Genomic DNA, 20,905 nt, shown 5'->3' with positions numbered 1-20,905 from the left:
GGGTGGATGTCTTATTTTTTTCATGTACATCAATCATCTCTCCCTTCCTCTCCTCCACACCAATTCTTCCTCTTTCCTTTCTCCCTCCCCCTCTTGTGCAGCATTTTTCCTCCCCTCTCACCCATCCCCTTGTGCAGCATCTTTCTATCCCTCCCATCCCCCTGTGCAGCAGAACCCCACCAACCCTCTCACCCATCTCCTTGTGTAGCATCTTTCTATCCCTCCCTCCCATCCCCCTGTGCAGCAGAACCCTGCCAACCCTCCCACCGTGAGACTGACATACCTCTACTCCGATGTCTCCAAAAACAGCAGTGGCGGCAGCGCTCTGAATGGGCTGCTTCACGGCCTTCCCCGCCAGAGCCTTCCCTCTGCCTCGTCACTGATCAGAGGGAAGGCCCCGGCGGGGAAGTCTGTAAAGCAGTCCGTTCAGAGCGCTGCCGCTGCTGCTGTTTTTGGAGGCCTCGAAATGGAGGCATGTCAGTCTCATGGTGGGAGGGTCGGCGGGGTTCTGCTGCACAGGGAGATGGGAGGGAGGGATAGAAAGAAGCTGCACAAGGGGATAGGTGAGAGGGGAGGAAAGATGCTGTACATGGGGGGAAGGGGTAGAAAGTGCTGCCGCTGGCGAATCAGGCAGCACTAGTGCCAGGGATGGAGTCGGGGACTTTTGGGAGGGGCTTCGGGGATCGATCTTAACTAGGGCTTATTTTTGGGGTAGGACTTATATTAGGAGCACCTTTAAAAATCATGCTAGGGTTTATTTTCGGGATAGGTTTTATTTTCGGGGAAACACTGTAGGAGGCAGGGCAGTACATACAAATCTCTTTCGTGCACATTCTCTATGGATATCCTGAAAGCCTGTCCTGCCTATGGACCTCAAGGACTAGAATGAATTGTGAACTGAATAAAAACACATCTAAAAGTTTTATGGTGTATCTTGCAGGGAAATGTAAAGTCAAAAAGTAATGTTTTAATTACGCAGATGTTTGAAGTGCGCTCTCTTTGCACTAAGAACATAAGAAGATAAGAATAGCCTTACTGGGTCAGACCAATGGTCCATTAAGCCCAGTAGCTCATTCTCATGGTGGTCAATCCAGTTCACTAGTACCTGGCCAAACCCAAGGAGTAGCAATATTGCGTGTTACTGATCCAGGGCAAGCAGTGGCTGGTCAAATTCTGGGTAATCATCCTTGTGAAATGATGCCAAAAAACAGTGGCTGATTCAAGTGAGATGCAAACACTAATTTAGGCAGAAAAGAGGGCTTCGTGTGAATAGTAACCCCTGCATCTGAAAAACAAAGGAAGGGGTCTCTACAAGAGAGCCTACAGTTCAGAAATACCTTGTGAACCCAATTATCACTAAGAACACTGTCTTCAAGGTCATATCCTTCAAAAAGGCACCCCCTCAGTCTTGGCCACCAATGATCTATGGACTTGTAAACAACGCTCTACTTCACCTCAGCCCAAACAGAGATGAGGCACTGTTTAAGGTCTTCGATGTCAGATATTGCTGTCTGGTAGACATGTTCCTATATCAGCCCCCAGATCTGGTAGTCAACTGGATTTAGGTCTGGTTAATTCACAGGCCAGAGGTCTGGACCAATGAAGTCTGGGGTCTCCCAATGTAGCAGTTCTATTATGTCCTTTGCCTGATGTGCTTGGGCATTGACCTGTTAAAAGATAAAGTAGTCTCCCGCCATGTGATGGATCGCTGGCAACAGCTTCTGCGTCAAGAGGATGTCCCAGTAGTATATGTAGTTGATCTTAACCCCAGAATCGATGAAGAACAGATCTGTGAATCTAAGTTTCGAGATTGTGACCAAGACCATGACTAATTTGCTGAAGGTCAGGCATAGTAGGTGTCTGGATTAACCTCACGCTTCAGTGTTGTTGAAGGTACATATAGGCGATCATTCTGTGTGTTAATCGGTGGAGCTATTGTAAATATATTTTCATCTGTAAACCAAATGAAGGTGACTCTGTCCTCCGGTTACTTGGTTAAAACCTGCTTGCATCAATTCAGGCATGCGTCTTTGTTGTGTAAAGTTAACTCTTCAGCACAACGCTTTTTAAGACACTTTAATTTCAGATCATCGTGATTATCCTAATCACAGTTGTTTGGCTTATTCCTGGCTTCTCTTGCTATTTGGCAAGTTCCTCAGTATGTTTTCGGCGCATCCTCCTGGCTCAGTACAGGATTGTGTACGTTGTCAATGGCTCTTGTGTGCGAATCAAGTGCAGTCATCCACTGCCTGGCTTACGATCCACAGTGCCCATTGCTCGGAGCTTGTGTAGAAGCACATCAAGACCGTTTTTGTTCCTACCCTTCTGTGGGAACTGTTTCAACAATAGTCGACTGCTGTTACCTTTTAGCAATACCATGTTCTTTATCACAATTTGGTCTTCTGCAGTGAAAACCATTTTGATACAGAGACTGTTTACAAACTGTCGTCTGCTTCTGCACGTATCCCAGAGCAACAATTCATTTTCACAAGGTAGTGTGGTGGTGTGGTTGGAACCCCCTAAAGAAAGGGCTTGGACTCCTTGGGGATACATGAAAGCTAAGTTTTCCTTTACTTCTTCAAAATAGAGGAGGAAACTGCTACTGATAAAGACTGTTGAGTCACAACGATTTTTAATGGACATTATGAATTCTTTAATTCTGGATTTGCACATGACACTTTGGGCTCTTTTTACTAAGCTGCGATAGCGTTTTTAGCGTGCACAGAATTGCCGTGCACGTTAAACCCACGCTACGCACGCACTAAATCCGCTATCGCAGCTTAGTAAAAGGAGCCCTTTATGTTAGATTTTCTTCTTTGAAAAATTACTTTCACCCTTGCACAAAGTTTTCAGGATGATAGAAGATGTTTGTGGGTAAAATCTTAAAGGTGCTCTTGCGCTCACATGCTGTGGATATACCCTGGTGAACTCCTTATGGTATTATGAGGAAATTCCCATGAACTGACTAGTCATCCTGTTTAAACTATATTTAAATTAAATTAATTTAAACTAGATCATATTCAAATAGTTTTTCATGTGCAAAGAAGGAATACAGAGAATCAGGAGTAGGTCTTTTGAATTGATTGGGAAATATTTATAACATTTTACATCAACTTCATTCAGGACATGATGCACTAAATTTCACAAGAATCAGGCAAGTTCTGTGGAAGATATGACAAAAAACAATTTTGTGTGGTTTTTTTTCTTCAATTCACAGTGTAGTGTAAATACATGTTATACTAGCAAATCTCACTAAAATCCATAGTTATCAAAAATAGAAAGTATAAAGAATGTTAAGAGCGAGTGGACCAAAAAAACTGGACAAACAATATATACGAACATGTATAAAAAATACATTTCTCCTAAGAGGACTTTTCTGAGGGGAACTGTGCAAACAGTTGTTTAAAATGAGGGATATCTGCTGCAACTCTTGCCATATGTTTTGGGCATATAAACCTATTCAGAAGTTTTGGAAGGACACAACTACTAAAATAACACAGATTTTTTTTCTATTTGATGATTATTCTGTTTCTAACCATATACCATATATACTCGAATATAAGTTGATCCGAATATAAGTCGAGACCCCCATTCCCCCCCAAAAGGAGGGGAAAAAAATGGTTGACTCGAATATAAGACGGGGGCTTAATATTCAAGTGCCATGCCCTGCCAGGATCTGCACCCAGTGTCCTCTCCCTCACGCCCTCCCCTGCCAGGCTCTGCACTCAGCTCCCCTCCCTGTCAGGTTCTGCACCTGGCCCCCTTCTCTACCAGGCTCTGCACCCAGCCCCCTTCCCTATCAGCTTCTACTCCCAGCCCCTTCCCTCCCTGCCCTACCAGGCTATGCAGCCAGCCTCTATTTCATGCCCTTCCCTGCCAGGCTCTGCACTCAGCCCCCCTCCCTGCCAGGTTCTGCATCCAGCCCCCTTCCCAACCAGGCTCTGCACCCAGCCCCCTTCCCTCCTTGCCTTACCAGGCTATGCAGCCAGCCCCCCTCACTACTTGCCAAGCTCTGCACTTGTGACAAACCAAGCACCAGCACTAGTTTTGCCCCTAATAGGATCCAGTGCAGAAGAGCTGACCAGATTGATTCTGGGGACCAACTTGGGGCTGACCTCCCTTGCCCCTATGATCAGCGCAATAGTGATCTGGAGCAGAGGCAGGCAGACTGGCAACAGCAAACTCCAGTCTATAAGGTAGCTAGAAAAGCCACGGAGAAACTAGCTACACCTAGAAAACCCAGGCAGGGAAAGGCTGCTTTGGAACCAAAGCCCATTCCCCTCTACAGGCTGAAGGGGATTGGTTCTGAGCTGTTTAAGATCAGGCTGAAGCAAGCAGCAAGGGGAGTCACCTCTGCAGCCCAAGGGAGTGCAGGAGAAGTGCCAGATTGGCCCATGCAGGAGGTGGAAGAAATCCTCCCCACCTCAGACTTCCAGATTCCTGATTGTAAGGAAAGCATGGAGGTACAAATTGCTGGTCCTGTACTTGAGAACCAGACAGATCTTATGGACATAAATTGAACCAGGCAGTGAGTAGCTGGAAAGCAATGAGTGTGGGTTTTTTTCTGCCTTTCCTTATGTGCAAGAAATGTCTGAAGAATTTGCGGTTTGCCTTGGGAGCTAACTATTAGTTTGGTTTCAGAAATTTACTTACCTGAATGCTGGCAACTGATTTTTCCTAAAAGTAAAGGTTGAAGTTATAGAACCTGAGAACTGTGTGAATGAGTTTGTTTGGAATTTTGCAAACATACTGTGGCTACCGTTTGTTGGCAGCTAAACACCTAATCTCACACAGCTGCCTTGCCTTCCTGGAAGTAGCTGGAGAGACCGGGGTTCTTTGCAAAGCTGTGCTGGGGCTTGCTGCTAAACAAAGTTTTCTAACATTTTCTGTGGCACAAGTTTGTTCAGACCAAGGGTGCCCACACTTTTTTGACTCGCAAGCTACTTTTAAAATGACCAAGTCAAAATGATCTACCAACAATAAAATTAAAAAAAAACACAACGCACACTGTACGCATAGAATTGTTAATTATCATTCCTATTCCGGGGTTTTTTCAAAGAGGTCAAAGCAGATGACTCTATGCACTGTCACCTCAGTAACAGCCATACAAAAATAGACAAATACTCACCCCCCTCCCTTTTTACTAAACCACAATAGCAGTTTTTAGCGCAGGGAGCTGCACTGAATGCCCAGCGCTGCTCTCGACGCTCATAGGCTCCCTGTGCTAAAAACCACTATTGCGGTTTAGTAAAAGGGGACCATATTGTAAAATATAGACAGCAGATATAAATTCAGACACATTTTGATCACTAAATTTAAAATAAAACCATTTTTCCTACCTTGTCTGGTGATTTCATGAGTCTCTGGTTTCACTTTCTTCTTCTGACTGTACATCCAATCTTTCTTTCAGCCTGTATGCTTCCTCTCCTCCACACCTCATTCCCTCCCCCAACTTTTTCTTCCTCTCTCCCTGACCTTTCTATCTTTCTCTCTTCATGCCCCCTTTCTTTTTTTCTGTTTCTCTTCTTTCCTTCTGTCTCCCTGCCTGCCCCCTTTCTTTCTTTCTCCCTGCCCTTCCCCAAGCCACTGCCACTGCCGCTGCCATCGGGGATCAGGACCCAAACTGCCACCAATGGATAACAGGCCTCAAAGCCGACGCTGACGCCGCCCCATGCTCTCCCTACTTCGGGCCGACCAGCATTCCTCTCCCCGACATCAATTCTGCCGTCGGACAGGAAGTTCCGCCCAGCCAGGCAGCGATTGGCTGGCCCGAACTTCCTCTCCGACGGCAGAATTGACGTCGGGGAGAGGAAAACTGATTGGCCCGATAGATCGCCAAGGCAAAGTGAGTCCTGGGTGATCAATTCACTTTGCCTTGGCGAGCTACCCGTCGATCGCGATCGACCTATTGGGCACCCCTGGTTTAGACCTTTACCTGATTACTGGAAGTTATCTATGTTTCATGCCTCTTAACAAATAATGCTGAAAGGAAGTTTTGAGTTATGTTTGAATACCATTATAAAATATAGTGCTGAATCGGAGTGCAAGAACTCTGGCAAGATAACCTGTATGGGATTTTTGCTTGTGTATTTTGATTTTCCTTTTTACAACTGAATTTGTTTGCCAATATTTGCTTTTATGTTTCACCTTTTTGGGACCACCAAGGTCGGAATAAAACTTTGATTCTTTATTAAAGAATGCTTCTGAGTGGTAATAACTTAAAGCCAATATTTACCCTTGCATCCCAAGCCTAGGCGTTCACCTAGGGCTGACTAAAAGTCCTGAAGATACCTCTTGTTATAGGGGACACGCCAGAATCTCAGTTTTTGTCACTGTGGAGCTACGCTCTGAGGAGTGTTTGTGACACACTGCACCCTGTCCCCCTCCCTGCCAGGCTCTGCATCCTGTCCTGATTATACTATAACTCTATAGGCTTGTATAGCCATATCATTCTGTAAGATAAGATGCCTCTCTACATGTATCGATCTATTATTACTACTACTTATTATTTCTAAAGTGCTGAAAGGCGTACGCAGCGCTGTACATTTTAATATACAATAGACAGTCCCTGCTCAGAAGAGCTTACAATCTAATTTAAGCAGGACATTCTAAGTGAAGGTGAATTGTAATGCCATGACAATTACTCTGTAACCCGTTCTGAGCTCTTTGAAGAGGCCGGGATATAAAACCAACCAAATAAATAAATAAAATTAAATTAAATAGCATGTGATAATTGATAAACCACATTGGGAACAGTTAGCACGCTTGTGTGGTAGCAGTTAACGTGCACTAATTGGCATGTTAACTGCTTAACGCACTTCATTGAAAGAGTGCCTTTGTGTTTAATGCCTACATTTACACAGAACAGAACATAAGAACATAAGCCGTGTCTCTGCTGGGTCAGATCTGAGGTCCATCATGCCCAGCAGTCTGCTAACGCGGCGGCCCATCAGGTCCAGGACCTGTATACTAGCCCTCTATCTGTACCTTTCTATCCCCTATTTCTTCAGAAAATTGTCCAATCCCTTCTTGAACTCCAATACCGTACCCTGTCCTATCACACCCTCTGGAAGCGCGTTCCAGGTGAAGAAGAACTTCCTAGCATTGGTTCTGAATCTGTCACCTTTTAATTTTTCGGAATGCCCTCTCGTTCTTGTAGTTGTCGAAAGTTTGAAGAATCTGTCCCTTTCTCTATGCCCTTCATGATCTTATAAGTCTCTATCATATCCCCTCTATCTCCGCTTCTCCAGCGAAAAAAGCCCCAGTCTCTCTAATCTTTCAGCATATGAAAGGTTTTCCATACCTTTTATCAAATGCATCGCTCTCTTCTGAACTCTCTCGAGTATCGCCATATCCTTCTTTAGGTACGGCGACCAATATTGGACGCAGTACTCCAGATGCGGGCGCATCATCGCCTGATACAACAGAAGTTTGAGGGCCTTGGAGGCAAAGGGTTAGATTTCCCTCCGACCCAATTCACTAACTTCTGTGCCAATCAGATTCTGATCCTTGCATGCAAATGAGGGGAAACGGCATGCAAAGTAGGCAGGGATGTGATTCACTAAACAGAAGAAGGAAGCCCGATTGGGCTTGTCAATCTGAAGTGAAGCAACTACTGAGGACCAGTTGCTTCACTTCTTACCGACTCTACTGCCCTTTAAAACCACGGGCTGGCAATGCGCTTTTGCAGAATACATAAAAAAGGAATTCTTCCTTTTTTATATATTCTGTAAATCGCATTGCAAGCCCATGGTTTTAACCTCCCCCCCGTGCCAATGCCCGCCCCACACCACATTGATGCCCCCCCCCACGCACCGATGCCCCCCCCCACGCTGATGCCCACCTCAATGCCCTGCTGAAGAACAAAAGGCAGAAGGGATGCCAACTCCTGCCATCTCAAACCCATCCTGGCCGGGCCCACCTCCCTCCAACTTAAGCTAGGCCGGCTGAATGGGCCCAGCCCACCCCCTCCCCATACCTTTAAAGTTGGGAGCTGGAGGGTTAGGCCACGCCCCGGTGCATCATGTGATGCACATGGAGGGGCCTCAGGCTCCTGCTCCCAACGATTTTAAAGGTACGGCGAGGGGGTGGGCCGGGCGGGGCCGAGCCAGCCGGCCTAGCTAAAAGTATAGGGAGGGGGTAGGCCGGGCCAGACCAGGACAGGTTTGAGATGGCAGGAGGGAGTTGTCATCCCTCCTACCTTTTGTTCTTCAGTGGGGCCGCGTTTGGGAAGGGGCATTTTTTTAGGGGTTTGGGGAGGGTCAGGGTCTGCGCATGCTCAAGGATTGCTCTCTAGCGATCCGTGCCGTGGATGGGGGGGGGTTGTCAACGATCTTCCCCATTTGCACGCAGGCCTTTTGTGAATTCGTCAGCCTGCATGCAATCGGAAACGGATCGGACACGGAATCGGGGGTTAATGAATCTAGCCCAACGAGTTAAAATAAAGTGGCTTGCCACACTTTGAAAAAACACAAATGGCAACGGAAGAAAAGAGATTAAGGTGGGATTCTGTCCTGAGCCTCTGTTACTTCGTTTGCAACTACCTTTCATGCCAAGAACAGTGTTGATTGTCCCAACAGTGCACAGGGGATAAGATGCCCTTCATGCAGTATTAACACCAAATAAAGAAACAGAGATCATCAAAACTCTGTTTAAGTAGTCTCCATGGTTGCACTTGTATACAGTTTCAAAGTGCTCACACAAGTGTGAACTTCACCTCTTCCTGCAAACTCATATTTAATTGGCATTAGAAGCTTCTCAAGATTACCTTGAGGCTAGCTGAACAGAGCTGTTTAAGAAAGAGGAAAAGAGAGCATAAGAAAAAGAAAGAAAGAAAAGAATTCCATTGAAATTTGTATGAACTCCTTTTTGTTCTAGAAAACAAAAAGCTAAGGAGCCTTTTTATTAAAGAGCACTAAGCTCTTAACACAGCTTTAGCATGGTAAAACAGATTGCCACAAAATGCTTTAAACAAAAAAGCCAGGGTTATTTTACTGTGCAGGGGCATTAGGTCATCAAACTGTGGCCTGATGCTTCTGGGCTATCTCTAAAAGGGGCAGCTAAAGGAAAATGTTCTTTGTGTGCTCCCCAATAGTTCCTCCAATATTAACCTCACCAAGATGTGCCCCCACCCTGAATGGCCACCCCTTATCCTTTCACCCATAACTGCAAAAATCCCTGGTGTTCTAGGAGTGATCAAGAGTGATCCCCAATCTTTCCTGCTCTGCTGGTGTTGGGATCCAAAATGGCACTAGCGCTCCCTAGTGGTAGACTCATGGTACTACTGCTAGGGGGTTATCTTTTCTAGCAAAGAGCCTCTGTTGGCTAACAAAAGCACAGGAGGCTCATGAATAAACTGAATGGGCTGAAGTTAGGTCTCAAAGTAGTGAACTGGTTGGCTACAAAGTAGTGAACTGGTTGGCAAAAGATAATGGTGAACAGAAGCCACTCAGAGGAAAGAAAACTGAGTAGTGGAGTGCCTCAAGGATCGCTATTGTGAGTGGCTTTGCTGAAGGATTAGAAGGAAATTTATGACAGAGTAGACACCCCAGAGGGAGTGGACAATATGAGAAATGATCTAAAAAAATTAGAAGGGGAGATGTGATTGAAGTCTATAAAATCCTGAGTGGAGTAGAACGCGTACAAGTGGATTGATTTTTCACTCCGTCAAAAATTACAAAGACTAGGGGACACTCAATAAAGTTACAGGGAAATACTTTTAAAACCAATTGGAGGACATTTTTTTTCACTCAGAGAATAGTTAAGCTCTGGATCGCGTTGCCAGAGGATTGGCCACCGTGAGAACGGGCTACTGGGCTTGACGGACCATTGGTCTGACCCAGTAAGGCTATTCTTATGTTCTTATGTACGCATGGAAATGGGATAAAAATGGAGAGTATTTGATAGTAAGTGAGAGACTGATAAGCACAGACAAAGAGGAACCTTGGAATGGTGGGGTTGAAGAATCTTAAGGCAACAAAATGGTGGTAGTAGCTAGAAGGATGCAAGGGTGCATAGAGAGAGGCATAACCAGAAAGAGAAAGGAGTTGTTAATACCCCTGTAGGAGTTGTTACTCAGGCCCCACTTGGAGTATTATATTCAGTTTTGAAGGCTGTATCTCGCTAAGGACATCAAAGGACTTGAGGTGGTTCAGAAGAAGGCAACAAAAATGATATTGTTTATGCCTAAAGACATATGAGAAGAGACTTGAAGACCTCAATATGTATACCCTAGAGCAGTGTTTCTCAGCCTGTGGTACGTGTACCCCAGGGGGTACGCGGGCCACCTGTTGGTGGGTACGCGGCATGGCCGCTGCCAGGGATCTCTCCCTGCCTATCACTGGGAATTCCCCCGCTCCCCACTGAAGCTGTCGCTGTCAGGATGCCTCCCTGCCTCCATCGGCACCGCCCACCGCAAAGCCAAATCATAGCCTACACACTCCATCCCTCCCCCAGCAGAAACTCCGTAGCAGGGACTGGCTATGGCTGCATGCAGCGGCTGGCTCATGAGACTTCCCCAATCAATTCTGACGTTGGAGAGAAAGTCCCGGACCAGCGAGGCAATGACTGGAGTATGATTGGTTCATGAGTGTTTAAAAGGGTGTTTTTGTTCAATATTAAGATATATATGGACAAGATGTAGCAGCTTATAGTAGACCCATGTATTATTACCAGTAGTTATTTTACTTCACCCTGTTGCTTTTTCATGGATACAAACAGGTGATTTCTGTCAACGGCCATACTTTGCCAGTCTCTGTTCAGGAATCATTTGCTTACTTTTCAATTGCTCACCATTGTATTGATATTCTGAGAATACTATGTTAACCTGTAAGGATTAAAATTATGTGTGTAGCAGAGATGGGCGGATGGGGAAAGGGGGGAAGAGGAAGAATCCTCTCTCATTTGTTCCTTTTCCTAATTATCAACAATGGTGAGCTTGCTCTCATTTCTCTTTTCACTAAAGGAATCTGGCACAGAAGTTTCTCACTCACTTATCCCTGGCCTTCCTTGAACTCTGATATTTGGAACCCCAACTATATTGAGTTCTTATTCCCTCACTTTTATGTCTCCTCCCCAAATATTACAAGGAACCCAAGAAGGATGAACTCTCCCCCATTCACAATTAAATACCTATAACAAATTTTTCTGGCCCTCAGAGATCAAAATCATAAATGCTTCCAGAATTACAGTGATAGTGATTTCTTCACATATCTTTTTCCCCAAAAGGGCCTGACACAGGTCCAAAAGGATTACAGAGCCAGGCACTGTAGATCCCAACAGCTGTGACTTAAACTGCCAAAAGAACTCTAGAGATTACATCACCATCTCAGCTGGGAGGATTTGTGAATGAAATTGAAAGAGGTCAAAGCAGGTAAATGATAGAAATCGAGTAAAGGCTGGTTATCAGTATTTAACTAGATATGTCTACACAAATCTAAAGATTAAGCCATTTTCATGTATTTACTTTCTGCAGGTTTTAACTTCAGCAGACATCAAAAGAGGAAAACATGCAAAAAATAATAACCAATGTGCTTTTAGCTTGCTAAAATCTGTAGTGCCTTCTTTTCTAGCCATTACATAGAAGCAGAAAGATTCTCATTGGTGTGCCTCAGGGAATCACTAGCTTTCTAATTCCATTTATCTGGTGATTGATTGATCAAGTTTCAAGTTTATTAAGTATTTGATTAATCGCTTACTCAAATATCTAAGCGATGAACAAATCATTCAATTTACAGATAATACAGGGGTTATAAAAGACTGATGGACACTGAACTAAACATATTAAATTAACGACTAACAGAATAAACAGAAAAGGAAAACAAAGGGAAAGGCAGGGTAATGAAATACAATAATAATGATAGAAAGAAGGACGATTATGGTAAAAACACAATAGGAGGGAAATAAAAGAAGTAGCCTTATGAGAATAAGCAAAAATAGGCTGGGACTCCTAAATATCATAAGCGTCTTTGAAAAGAAAGCTCTTAAGTTTACTTTTAAATTTATCTAAGTTCTTTTCTTCTCTGAGATAAATAGGGAGGGAGTTCCAAGTTTGAGGAGCTGTAACAGAGAAGATAAAGTGCCGCTGTGTATTAATAACTTTAAGTGAGGGTGTAACTAATAGATGTTGGTCAATAGATCTCAGTGATCTGATTGGGGTATAAGGGATCAATAACTTGTAGATGAAAGCTGGGGTTTTATATAACAGGGATTTGAAAGTAAGTAGATTTAGTTTATATTGAATTCGATGTGCTACTGGAAGCCAGTGTGCTTTCTTAAGAAGAGGAGTGACGGGATCAAATTTCCTTGCTTTCATTATGAGTTTAATTGAGGTATTTTGAATGATCTGCAAACGTCTAATTTCTTTTTGAGCTATTCCCATAAGTAAAGCATTACAATAATCAATTTTCAAAATAACCAGGGAATGAATTAGTATATTAAGAGACTTTGGGCATAGAAATTTGGAGAGTGAACGCAGGGATAGGGAAAAATTTTTCCCCATGTCATTCTCTACTCACTGAGTCTTTATTTGAAGCTGCCCAGCGTCAAGCAGAAAAACAAATATGAACCCAACATAGGCCGTGTTTCAGCCTTTAGCCTTCCTCAGAGGTCCTATAATATGGAAACCAAGGCTTATATAAACCAATGAAGCTATAAGCTTTAACATTTGGAGCCTCTTATGTGAATGCAGGCAAGCTGGCCAAATGTTCAATTCGTGTTGGGTATTTGTTTGACACTGAACAACTTTACATTCTACATTCAACACTGGACAATAAAGATCTATTAATGTCATCGTACGAGAGACCCTTGAGCCCCGAGATCATCCTGGTGGCCGTCCGCTGAACCGATTCATTTCTGCGCACATCTTTACTGTAATGTGGCCTCCAGAATTGCACACAGTACTCCAGATGAGGTCTCACCATGGCCCTGTACAACGGCATTATAACTTCAGGCTTTCGGCTGACGAAACTTCTATTGATACAACCCAATATCTAAGGCAAGGCAGATATTGGGTTGTATCAATAGAAGTTTCGTCAGCCGAAAACCTGAAATCATAATGCCGTTGTACAGGGCCATGGTGAGACCTCATCTGGAGTACTGTGTGAAATTCTGGAGGCCACATTACAGTAAAGATGTGCGCAGAATTGAATCGGTTCAGCGGACGGCCACCAGGATGATCTCGGGGCTCAAGGGTCTCTCATACGAAGAGAGACTGAACAAATTGCAGCTCTACACTCTCGAGGAACTTAGGGAGAGGGGAGACATGATCGAAACATTTAAGTACCTCACGGGATGTGTCGAAGTGGAAGATGATATTTTCTTTCTCAAGGGACCCTCGGCCACAAGAGGGCACCCACTCAAACTCAGGGGCTGAAAATTTCATGGCGACACCAGAAAGTATTTCTTCACAGAGAGAGTGGTTGATCATTGGAACAAGCTTCCAGTGCAGGTGATCGAGGCAGACAGCGTGCCAGACTTTAAGAATAAATGGGATACCCATGTGGGATCCCTACGAGGGTCAAGATAAGGAAATTGGGTCATTAGGGCATAGACAGGGGGTGGGTAAGCAGAATGGGCAGACTTGATGGGCTGTAGCCCTTTTCTGCCGTCATCTTCTATGTTTCTATGTTTCTATCCTGCTCTGGTTTACTGTGGTCATCCTGCCTCCTTTTTGTTCTCTGCTGTATACAGATAAATGCCAGCGCATATCACTTTATCAGGTAGTATTTATCTGGGTAATCACTACAGATTTTTTTTTAAGTTGCTTATGCAGTCAGCACTGCCGATTGTCTATATAAAGGGTTTGAAATATTGGGGCCAACAATTTTTACATTCTAGCTATTTCCTGCATTATTAATGAGAGAAAAAGGAAAAGAAACAGAAGCTCTGGTAAAAGTGAAGAGATGCCTGACAGAACTGAAGGAGGGAAATTGTTCTCTTCTGGCATAACAATGATTCATCATGACACATCCATGACAACTCCTAAACAATGGGTAAAAACACAGGCTCTGTATAACAACACTGATGCACTGGGGAGGGAATACTAAACACTCACCCACCCCAAGCTTTAACCACAAAGTAAGCATAACAGGGTTGGTAAGGAGAACAGAGCATGTCAGAAAATGCCAAATGCAATCAGAATTAACTTCAGACCGTAGTATTATATCCTAAATTAAACTCCTGGGGTTTCTGTTAAGCAGATGAAATTAAAGATTCAGAGTTAGGGCTAAGGATTTGGGGATAAATGCAAGGCAAAATGAATTTATAGACAGTTATGCTTTCCTTGGTGCCAAATGTAAAACTTTAAAAAAAAAAAATCCTGTACTTCTACAATAAATTTGCATCTTCTATGTTAAACCAGCTAAGACCTAAATATGTATACTCTGGAGGAGAGGAGGGACAGGGGAGATATGATACAGACGTTTAAATACTTGAAAAGTATTAATATAGAACCAAATCTTTTCCGTTGAAGAAAAAATGGTAAAACTAGAGGGCATAATTTGAGGTTACAGGGAGGAAGACTTACATAGTAACATAGTAACATAGTAGATGACGGCAGATAAAGACCCGAATGGTCCTTCCAGTCTGCCCAACCTGATTCAATTTAAAATTTTTTTTTTTTTTTTTCTTTTTAGCTATTTCTGGGCGAGAATCCAAAGCTTTACCCGGTACTGTGCTTGGGTTCCAACTGCCGAAATCTCTGTTAAGACTTACTCCAGCCCATCTACAACCTCCCAGCCATTGAAGCCCTCCCCTGCCCATCCTCCTCCAAACGGCCATACACAGACGCAGACCGTACAAGTCTGCCCAGTAACTGGCCTAGTTCAATCTTTAATATTATTTTCTGATTCTAAATCTTCTGTGTTCATCCCACGCTTCTTTGAACTCAGTCACAGTTTTACTCTCCACCGCCTCTCTCGGGAGCGCATTCCAGGCATCCACCACCCTCTCCGTAAAGTAGAATTTCCTAACATTGCCCCTGAATCTACCACCCCTCAACCTCAAATTATGTCCTCTGGTTTTACCATTTTCCTTTCTCTGGAAAAGATTTTGTTCTATGTTAATACCCTTTAAGTATTTGAACGTCTGAATCATATCTCCCCTGTCTCTCCTTTCCTCTAGGGTATACATATTCAGGGCTTCCAGTCTCTCCTCATACGTCTTCTGGACAATGTTAGGAAAGTCTTCTTCACAGAGAGGGTGGTAGATACCTGGAATGCCCTCCCGAGGGAAGTGGTGGAGAGGAAAACGGTGATGGAATTCAAAAAAGTGTGGGATAAAAATAGAGGATCTCTAATTAGAAAACAAAGGATGTAAATTAAAAAACTAAGACTGGTATTGGACAGACCTGCATGGTCTGTGTCCCATATATGGTGATTCGGTGTAGGATGGGCCGGGATGGACATCAATGGGAACTCCACTAATTTGGAACATGAGGAAGTTACTGGCCAGACTTTATGGTAGCTATCCTGCAAACAACGGGATAGTTGGATAGGCTGGAGAGAGCTTGGACGGCAACTTTAACATTTGGAACCTAGGACAATACCAGACTTTACAGTCTATCAAAGAAGAGACGTTAATTTAATCATGTATTTTTTAATGGGTATAACTTATAGGCAGACTGGATGGACCATTCAGGTCTTTATCTGCCATCATTTACTAAGTTACTATGTTAAGTTATTTCAATGCAAATTCCAAATCAATTTTGCAGTATTTTGGAATTTCATATATCCTTTTCATAGCTTGTAGAAACTATCTTAAAGGGTTTTTTTCACATTATGGATATTTCTTTTAGGCAGAAGTGTTTTATGAAGCATTAATGTCTGAATTCTTTACATGGTGTGCAAATTTCCACACACAAAATTGCATGATATCCTGAGAAGCACACACGACTATATTGGCCAAAAAGTCAATTAACTCCAATAACTGAGTACTAACAATCAATTATTGGCAACTATTTTGATTTGCATGAGCATCTTGCCATTCTAGGAGGCCTCTAATGGAAAGTGGTTTTTGTCATAAGGCGTATGGGGACAGACTTAAAGAACTTAATAAGTATACTTTAGAGCAGGGGTGCCCACACTTTTTGGGCTTGCGAGCTACTTTTAAAATGACCAAGTCAAAATGATCTACCAACAAAATTTAAAAATAAAATTAAAAAAAACACAAAGCACACTATACGCAGAGAAAATGTTAATTATCATTTATATTCTGGGGTTTTTTTCAAAGAGATCAAGGCAGATGACTTTATGCAATGTCACTTCAGTAACAACCATACAAAAATAGACAAATATACCCCCTCCCTTTTTACTAAACCGCAATAGCAGTTTTTAGCGCAGGGAGCTGCGCTGAATGCCCTGCGCTGCTCTCGATGCTCATAGGCTCCCTGCGTTAAAAACTGCTATTGCGGTTTAGTAAAAGGGGGCCCTAGTGCAAAATATAGACAGCAGATATAAATTCTCAAAATGGTCACATTGTGATCACTAAATTGAAAATAAAATCATTTTTCCTACCTTTGTTGTCTGGACATTATTCAAATCTTGTTGGTCCCAGGCTCTAGTTGTCTTCTGATAACTTGCTTGCCATGGTCTCCTTCTTTTGTCTTTCTCTGTGTTAACCATCCTTCTATCTCTGTTCTCCCCTTCCATTTCCCTTCCCTCCCCTGGAAGTCTGGCATCTTTCCTTTATTTCATCTCCATCCACAGATCGACCCTTCTCAACTACCCTTTCGTCGAGCATCTCTCCCTCCTTCCCCACCACCTCCTCATATCCACACTCTATGACCTTGGAATCAAGGACTCTGCCCTCCAATGGTTCACCTCCTTCCTCCACCAAAGGACCCAAACTGTCCTACTAGGGATGCACAAATCTAATCCCAAGCCTATCAAATATGGCGTTCCCAAAGGTGCCCTTCTATCCCCCCTCCTATTCATCCTCTACATCAGACCTGTCATTGATATAGCGCAGAAGTACAACATTAAAATCCACTCCTATGCCGATGACATCCAGCTGCTCCTCCCTAGTCTAGGCGAAAACCGATCATCCCAAATTTCTAACCTCCAGCACTGCCTCTCTGACATGAAAACCTGGATGACAAACAACAAACTACAACTGAACGCCTCTAAGACCGAACTCTTATGGATCAGGAAAAAAAACACCAAATACACACGCCCAACACGCCCACACGCCTATCATGGGACTCCACTCTACTAACGGCAACAGATCAAATACGCAGCCTAGGAGTAACGTTAGATGGACACCTATCCCAATCCACCCAATTAACCCAAGTAGTCTCTACCTCCTTCTACTACCTCCGCCAACTGAGAAGGATCAAACCCTACATCTCCACACCTGACCTAGCCCAACTCCTCTACGCATATGTCCTCTCCAGAATGGATTACTGCAACTCCCTATTTAATGGAATAACCAAAAAAGATCTCAAGTGCCTCAAATGGGTCCAAAATGCAGCTATCCGCCTCCTACACAGCCTCAACTACCATGATCCCATCTCCCCAGCACTCCGCACTGAATACTGGCTCCCAATTAGCCAACGCTGTGCATTCAAGGCCCTGGCAATAGCACACAAAATAATTTATGGCACCACCCCCTCCTACATTAAATCCAAGCTACCCATCTACATCCCCACCCGCACCCTCCGCTCAGAAACGGAGATGCGCCTATGCATTCCCCACAGAAGGTCCCTCCTCTCAGAAACCGCCCGCAAACGCTCCTACAGCCACTTCATTCCTCAACTCTGGAACCAACTCCCCCGTCAACTCAGACTACAGAACTCACTAATGACATTCCGGAAAATGGTAAAGACCCTCCTCTTCAACTAAAGGGCACCCTCAGTCTACACCCAACTCCCTTAAACCCCACCTCTACCCTTCTTTCTCCATTCTAATCTTCTGCCTAAATTTCTGTATAGTCCACTCTCAGCCTATACTCAAATAACTTGTATCTAAACTAAACTACTTATATAAGTTGTCTAGGACTGGCATATCAGTGTTATGTACTCCAAGAGCTCGAGGTAGGGGGTGGGGGCCTATGCCAAAAGTTACCAGATGTCTGGGAAAACCTGGATATGTCTTCTTTTTTAAGGGCTGTCTGGATACCAGACCAGAGGGCTGCCATGTGAGCGGACTGCTGGGCACGATGGACCACTGGTCTGACCCAGCAGTGGTAATTCTTATATTCTTATAATTTTTTTTTTTAATGGGGGAGTCTGTCTGGGTTTAGCGGGCTCTCCTGACTCTCCCACCTACCTCTTCCGTGGACCCAGTACTGTAACTGAATCTTTGGGCAGCCAGCAGCACCAACGAGGTAAGTCTGCTTCCACTGGCCTGCCACGAAAGCCGCCTCTCTGCAAGTCCCGCCTACACGGGAACAGCAAGTCACTGCAAAGAGGCAGATTCTAAGGCTGATCAGTGGCAACAGGCTTACCTTGTTGGTGCTTCCAGTTGCCTAAAGATTCAGTTATAGCGGTGGGGCCCAGAGAGGATATAGGTGGGGGAGTCAGGAGCTACAGAAGTTGTGAGGAGAAGCAATAGCAGAGATCAGAAGAGAGAGGAGGAAGGGAGGGAGAGGAGGAGAGGGGGCTGAAGAAACAGCATGAAGGAAGGTTGGAAAATCAGCAAGGAGAGAGGGAGGGCTGGAGAAGCATTATGGAGAGATTAAGGTAGTGGGAAACCCTTATCTTCAGTTGGTCCTGGCCACTTAGAAGCAAACCCGTCTGCTTCTGTTGATGCCGTTTTTTGAATCTCCCTCCATATGTTTTGCTGAAGAGTTTATAGGTAGCAGATTTGACCAAATATTTCATAGATGGGAAACTAAAGGGCTATACACCTAGAGGCAATTAATAGATGAGGGACAAATGTAGAATTTATGTAACTGATGGAGGAATATGGCATCTCAACCTCGGATATGTTTCATTATCACCAGTTGTATGATTTTATATACATAAAGGCCCTTAATAATAATAATAATTTATTTTTATATACCATCAAACCATCAGTTCATGGCGGTTTACAAAATGATATTACACTAGGGAATAGAAATACAAAGTCATAAAACAATTATTACAATAGAAGAAAACACAATTCAGAATAAAAGCACTAGGCAAAAGATACAACCTCGTAAAACTTGTAGAAGATAGTGATTACACAGTACTATTAAGAGGAAAAGCTCAAATTGAAAGAGACTTAGAATGGCCCGAGGTGTAATTTCTAGAATATATAAAGCATTACTTAGGGTGCCCCCCATAGTAAGCATGTTGTGACTTGGGAGCAGATTTTAGGAATTCAATACGAATCAAAAGTGTGGGGTAAAACATTTACAACGTTGCTCAAATTGTCCATTTATTGTTAGCTCACTAGTGGAGAATGGGTATAAGATTTTGTTTATGTGGTATTACACTTCAATCAGACTGCAATAAATGTATGGCACAGGGAAGAGCCTTTGCTGGCATAACTGTGAGAAAGAAGGAACATTCCTTTATATTTGATGGCAATGTCCTAGAGTCCAACTGTTCCGGAATCAGGTTTTTGAGCCTTTGCTAGTGTGCCTTTGTGTCCCTGTTGTCCCAAAGGTGGAGATAGCAGGGAAACTTGAAATAACTGCCTTGGAGACCATTTAGGAAAGTCCCCATTTTGAAGCCTCCGATGATCTCCCAGCCGTACTCATCATATTTCAAGGCGCTTGATGCTGTTGTAATCCTCTTCGAGGTGCACTGAGTGAGCCAGTGGAAGATATGGGTACTTGTTACCATTATGGAGCAGCACGGCTTAGATGCTCCTGGATGAGCTGTCAATGAAGAGATGCCACTCATTCGGGTAATTGCCTCAAACAGACTACTTACATAGTGGCAGAAGCAGAGCCCATCTTGATGGTTGAAGAAGGTGGAAAAAGTTGGTGATGCTTCCTCTGATCTGTGACTTGCACGCTTTCATCCAACAAGTTCCGTTGCTTAAGCCTAGTCCTCAAAAGCTCAGCATTAGACTTGAGGTCTTTTTGGTTTGGATAGTCTGAGTTTCTCTCATCAGCTGCACCATTGTTATTAGAAACTGGATCTACAACATCTCCCTCACTCTCTGACTTTCTGCTCTCTTCTGAAGACATCTGCCCTCTCTCTGGAGAAGTGGGTGTAGGGATGTCAAGGCAATGTGGTACTGGGGCGATGAATGAAGGAATGTCCGTATACTTGACTGCAGATGCATGCTTGCCAGATTGAGGTTTGGAAGGGTCCATCATGCAGAAGTAGCAGTTGTTTGAGTGGTTAGTGGGTTCCCACCAAATTCTTAGGATAGCAAACTTCATGGCTCTCTTTTCTCCTCTGTACCATTCTGTAGAAGAACAAGATGAAATTGTGGCAATGAAAACAATAAATTTATTTCACTTATGACTAATGTGTACGAGATTCTCGCAACATATTTCATATATGATATATTTTCAAATAACATTGAAAATTTTAAAATTTAAATATTTTTAAAAATTAAACATTCTAAGAACTTTTATGGCAGAAAATTCCACCATCCTAGTGAGAAACAAAATTGTCTTACCTTCCAGAGTTTTTTGGCAGTGTTCTGCAAAAAAGGTAAGTTTCAAAATATCAATGTCCTGGTCACAAAAGCAAAGTTTGAGGGGAATGATAGCTATTTTCTATACTTTTGTGGCATAAGCAATTAAGAAAGAACACTTGTTACCCAGGAACAACAACAACAAAAAAATTTCATCAAGTTGCACTGCCGATCAGTGCAAGCTAAATGCTGAGCCGCCCGTAGGAACAGAATGGACAGCTCGACATTTAACTCGAGGTGCTCGGCAATGCAGCTTGATAAAAGGAGGGAAAAATTAAACACCAGTGCCAATATCTAACACAATGCAGTGATCATGCCAATTGAATATTAAC

At 43.5% G+C, this 20,905-nt stretch overlaps 1 protein-coding gene and 1 long non-coding RNA gene across 3 annotated transcripts in view; one reads left to right on the top strand and one right to left on the bottom strand.

Moving 5' to 3' along the window:
• The window catches only part of ADAMTS14 (ADAM metallopeptidase with thrombospondin type 1 motif 14), a 300,717-nt gene that overhangs the window by 109,757 nt on the left and 170,055 nt on the right, over positions 1 to 20,905 (bottom strand). The window lies entirely within an intron of this gene.
• LOC117359804 lies at positions 4,396 to 11,559 on the top strand. Its single transcript, XR_004539306.1, has 3 exons — positions 4,396 to 4,528; positions 11,227 to 11,371; positions 11,474 to 11,559. It is a non-coding gene; the product is annotated as an uncharacterized LOC117359804 (long non-coding RNA).

This window comes from Geotrypetes seraphini, chromosome 4 (assembly GCF_902459505.1).
Source record: "Geotrypetes seraphini chromosome 4, aGeoSer1.1, whole genome shotgun sequence".
NCBI lineage: Eukaryota > Metazoa > Chordata > Amphibia > Gymnophiona > Dermophiidae > Geotrypetes > Geotrypetes seraphini.
The sequence above is the reverse complement of the archived record's forward strand: the minus strand, read 5'-3'. Positions and strand labels throughout refer to the sequence as shown.